General features: G+C 52.9%; 1 long non-coding RNA gene across 1 annotated transcript; it reads right to left on the bottom strand.

Moving 5' to 3' along the window:
* LOC104506406 lies at window positions 1–1,823 on the bottom strand. Its single transcript, XR_727860.1, has 2 exons — window positions 1,661–1,823; window positions 1–663 (listed from the first exon to the last, which is right to left on the bottom strand). It is a non-coding gene; the product is annotated as an uncharacterized LOC104506406 (long non-coding RNA).
* Window positions 1,824–5,239: the final 3,416 nt, after the last annotated feature.

The following is a 5,239-nucleotide window of genomic DNA, read 5'->3' on the forward strand; positions in this document are numbered from 1 at the left end:
TTTTTTTTTTCATCAAAAATACAAAAGCACCCACCACATCCTCCAGCTTTTGCGCTGCGTTTCGTTGGGAGAAGAGCCGTGGTCCTGCTGCAGCTCTGCTCTCCCTCCTGCTCCGTGGAACAGCTCTCAGCTCCCGATGGCAGTTTGAGCTTTGTTTTGTTTTGTTTTGTTTTTTTTTATAGAGACAGAGAATGACGATTTAAAAACCAACAACGCCCCAAAAAACTCAGTGACTTGTGCCAAAATTCTTAGGAGGACTCCTCAAAATGTCCCGTTCTCGCCTTAAATTTTTCTTTTAAAATAAGCTTCGTTCTTGAAACTCTCTCCTCCTCTTGTATTTTAGTTGTCTTCCCCACTCCGTGAGTTTTGCTGGAGGGGAATGAGGTAGTGCATTTCCCCCTTCTCCTCTCCGCTCGGTGTCCGATGTTCGTTCCCATTCCTTCTTGCGATGTTTTTTATCCCATCACTCGTACAAACTCATTTCCAAGAGGCGGTGAAGTAGAAGCATGCGTTCCTTCCGACGGCGCTCCAGAGCAGGCTGTCTAGGGCTGCCCACCTACACTGTGACAATTTTTTGTTGCAAGGCTGAAAGTAAAAACCCCAAAAGGAAAGTTGTCTTCCTCCTCTTCGAGGTATCTGCATGCTGAAACATCTTCTAGGAAACTGTAAAAAAAAGAGTCTTAGGGCAGCTTCCAGCGGTCACATGTTTCCCTTACGCTCTTGGTTTGGGCTTTGAGTGTTTCTGAGGCTCCTGCTTGCCTGACCTGTGCTGCCATCAGGGAATGGTTTGGGTTGGAAAGGCCCTTAAAGCCCCCCCAGTCCCCCCCCCTGCCATGGGCAGGGACACCTTCCACCAGACCAGGTTGCTCCCAGCCTCATCCAGCCTGGCCTTGGACACTTCCAGGGATGGGGCATCCACAGCTTCTCTGGGCAACCTGTCCCAGTGCTCCCCACCCTCTCTGGGAAGAATTTCTTCCCGATATCCAATTGAAATCTCCCTGCTTTCAATTTAAACCCATTGCCCCTTGTCCTGTCACTCCCTGCCCTTGTAAAAAGTCCCCCCCAGCTTTCTTGTAGCCCCCCCAGGCACTGGAAGGTGCTATAAGGTCTCCCTGGAGCCTTCTCTTATCCAGGATGAACACCCCAACTCTCCCAGCCTGTCCTCATGGCAGAGGGGCTCCAGCCCTCAGAGCATCGGTCATGATGGTTTTGGCAGGTGAGTTCCCCAAACATTTTGGGATTGCATTTCTGGGCAGGTCGACTTGTGTCCTGAAACCCCTTGTTTTCACCCCACTACACGCTTCTAAATCCACCACAGCCTTTTCCAGGGAAAGACCTTTCACCAGAGGGACCTTGTATGGTCACCACTGCACCGTGGGACAGCACAGGTGGGATTTTCCACTCTGGTTCTTGGAACAGTGTGTGTTGCTCCTGCAAGGGGCCCCTGCTCCAAGGTGTTGCGATGTGTGTGTGCAGCTGGTCCAACCAGCCTGGACTGTACAGGGGCTTTGTGCCCTACCACTGCAGTTGGGGTGTGGTTGGAACCCCACCTTCCCTAGGGTGGGCGTGGATGGTGGGCAAGCGTGTTCGTGGGCTGGAGAGTGGAACCACATGAGGCTCGTGCCCTAGCTGGGCTGGGGAATAGAAAAGGAGATATTACCTCTGACGCTGAGTGAAATGTAGAGCACGATGATGATGGTCCCCAGGATAATGGAGACGATGCTGAGCAGCCTGGCCATGCGGCCGAGTCGCCGGGCTCCATCCATGTCCCCTTGCTGCCCACTGTTCCTCGACTGCGGGGAAACACAGAAAGAGGCTCCTGAGAACGGCCGCGGCTCTGGAGCGACTTGGTTGTAGCCCCCAAAATGAGAACTGCTGTGCCGGCGGGAGGGGTGGACGTGCCACCCAGGGCTCTGGCAGGGCGGCACATGTATCCCCTCTGCCATCCCACGGCTTTGACAGCCTGTGGTCCTCCTAAACTGACATGCCTGAAGCAGCCCCCCTGGATGTTCTGCCTGCTCTGGGCAGGAGCTGGCTCCAGTCTGTCTTTTGTTAGAGTGACTAAGAAATAGGCACAGTGCGGTCCCCAGCAGCAGCAGCCCCTCTCTGACTCCTTCATGGAAAACCCTACGTTCTTGGTTTCAGCCCCCAGAGCAGCTCACTTCGACAGGGACTGCAGCCCCCAGGGTACCACTGCCCTTCTGCAGCTTACCTACAGCAAAAGCATCCCACCTCCACCATCTCCTGCAAATTTACATATTGAGAAGCAATGAGTATTGTGAGTTTAACTGTCATTGACAAACTGGATAAAAAACCAAACCCAGTGACGTTTCCAAAGCAGCCTGTGGCCCCTCTGCTGGCCGTCGGAGCCGAATACGTGTGCGAGAGGCAGGGGCTTTGATGAAGCAGGCAGTAACCACCGGCTTTCATCTCGTGATGGGGTGCGTTTGGGGCCTGTGCATTACCCTGAATTTCTGCTTCGACATAGATGGGTTGTGTTCACCATCTCTGGTTTTAAATGCCTTCCCTCCTACAGTGAATTTCTGCTCCTGTGTGTGCCGTAGGGAGGGAATAGCCCGTGTGGCTTCTCCATTCTAGTTTCATTGTGATTTCCCCTGCTGCTCTATTGATTTCTTCAGGCAGCTCGGTGAGAGCTTTCCTCTGCTCTGTAACTAAAGGAAAGGGCTCCCTGGCTGTGGCAGAGCTGAGGAATGGGATGGGGGAAGGCACTAGTACGTGCCTGGGAATTATTGTGTGTGGACTCCTTAAGGGATGGAGAGAGATCCTCAAGAGCTGGAGCTAGAACAGGGCTTGCTGGTGCTGGTGTTGGTGGGCACTGGTGTCTTAACAGGAGGGTCTCGGTGGGATAGATCGCAGTGGTCCTTGTCTTTGGGAACAAGTGGCAACCCGGAGTGGATGGAGAACATGGAGGTTCCCTTGGAAACTTTGCTTTTCACTGCTCAGCCAGGGCTGGCCACCCCTGGGCTTGCAGAGATCCAGCCCCGGGGGGCATCCTGGGGGGGTGAGTGAAGCTACCCCAGGGCTGCCAGGGCTGCAGCTGCAAGGGGCTGGGTGGGTTGAGCAGGATTTGGGCTCACACCCAAAGGGGAAAGACAGGAGAGTGGCTGAGCATGGGCTCACCAACACCTTGCCTGGTGCCTGACGGTGCAGTGAGGGTGATGCTGTGGTCTGACTTCTCTGAGCTTGAGTGCCCTGTGCTCAGCAGATCTGCTGATCCGCTGGGCAAGAGGAGCCCTCGCCTAAGCTACCCACACACAGCAACCTGGAGACCGAGCACAGCTCATCAGAAGAAGCACAATACACAGATGCACCATAAGTATTCAGAGTAAGTGAAACAAGATTGGTTCTTGTTCTTCTAGTTGGCAATCGTTTGGTTCCCGAGTGAAAAATACTGAAAGTAGGGGTTCCTGGTGAGGGAGAAGCATTATTGCCGAGAGAAGAGCCCAAAGTGCTCCCCAGCCTGCCGGAGTGAGTGTGCTGGGCTTCCTGCTCTTGGCTGAGGGAGGACCTGGCACCGAGCAGAAGGGCAGCGGTGCAGTATCACGGCGAGGTTATTATGGTGGAATTACTCACCGTGCGTCAGCATTCGCCGCGGGTGCGGTGGAGAGGCTGGAACCCCTCCATCAGCAGAACAGGAGCTGCCTGCTTGCGACCAGCACGGCTCTCCGGACCGAAAAGCTTTCCCGAATTCACGCAGAGCCCTTCTGCCTCCTGTGAAACCCATCGGGAAGGGGTTTTGGAGGCAGGGAAATTAGATAAGGAGTTTTAAGGTCCATGGGTAACATTTTCACCTGGTTGGGAAGGCTTGGAGTGGGGGCGAAGAGGAGCAAGGCAGGCTGGGGGGAGAGAGCAGGGGAAGAAGGAGAAGCCCAGCACGTGGGTCTGTCACCTTGATCTGGTGGAGTTGGGCAAAACTCCCCACAACCTCACCAGGGATGGCGTTTTGTAGATAAAACTGCCTTGAAGCAGTTACACCTTCTCTAGAGATGCTTTTTAGTATTTAACATTTCTACAGGGGTTAAAGGTTTCTTCCCCCTCCCCATCCATTTCCAGCTGCCTTGGCCGAGCTGTATCTCAGGAGAAGAGGGAGATTTGGGGCAGGCTGTGGGGCAGCGGCTCCCCACAGCCCCACACCATGGGCCAGCTCCTCCCTTTGGAGCATGGCTGCTAAAACTGGGAACACTCTGAGTCAAAGAAATAAATATGCTAGTTAAAAAGTGCTAAAGGTGGAAGTGCGTAAAACAATCCCACTTTCCTTTCAAAAAAATGTGTCTCTCATAAATAACAACTGCGCTGGAAAGGGTCCCCTGTCAGATGTTTTTAAAAAAAGAAAAGAGAATGAAGAGTCAGGAGGCCTAGCACAGCTCCAGCACTAACTGTGAAACGTCTTTGAGAATCCAAACCCACAAATACGCGATGTTACTACCCCACTTCCCATTCATCGTGCTTTAATACCTCTATCCCTCTTGGCAGCACCACGAGCAAGACATCCCCAGCCCAGTCTGCGCGCTGGCTGCTGCTCCGTAGCGCCCAGGTAGGTAAAATGCAGTTTTGAAGGTTTCCGTGCGCTCGTTTTAGTTTGTATCACCACATAAATAACGTAGCAGAGCCTCAAACGGGCAGCTGCTTCCGCTGCATCCCTGCAGACATCCCGCTCCGCTCGCGTGCCGCCCTGCGTAATGCCGTCCCCACCGCTGGCGCCAAGAGAGCTCGAGCCCTTGTTTCTCCTGGGCTCGACAGCACGTTTGACAGACGATATCTAAAATCGATGGGATGCAGCCAAGAGCCTATTTTCGTTACAGAACAGGAGGTGACCAAGTGAAGCCTCGTGGGCCGGTGGCGAGAGATGGGGAGGACGCAGGAGCCCAGGGATTGACAGGGTCCCTGCCCTGCTCACGGCCAGCTCCCAACGTTTGGGATTTATTTTTTTTTTAGGCGCAGATTTTTGTAACACTTGTAATATTTTTGCAGGGTGTGGGTTAGATTGCAGCGAAATAGGCAGTTTTAGCTGTCTTCTAGAGAAAACATACAGACTAACGAATTGGATATATTTATCGCTACAGCTTCTGGAAGGGTTTACTGCTCATTTATCCTGAACAATTATGAAAAACACATCAGCATTGGCATGGGGTGTTTAGCAAGCATTTGTTGCTGTACATACATTATTCATCGGTGTGGAACGGTTTGATTATAGCTCTCTAGTATCACTAATCCTGTG

This window comes from Eurypyga helias, unplaced genomic scaffold (assembly GCF_000690775.1).
Source record: "Eurypyga helias isolate BGI_N326 unplaced genomic scaffold, ASM69077v1 scaffold29832, whole genome shotgun sequence".
Lineage (NCBI taxonomy): Eukaryota > Metazoa > Chordata > Aves > Eurypygiformes > Eurypygidae > Eurypyga > Eurypyga helias.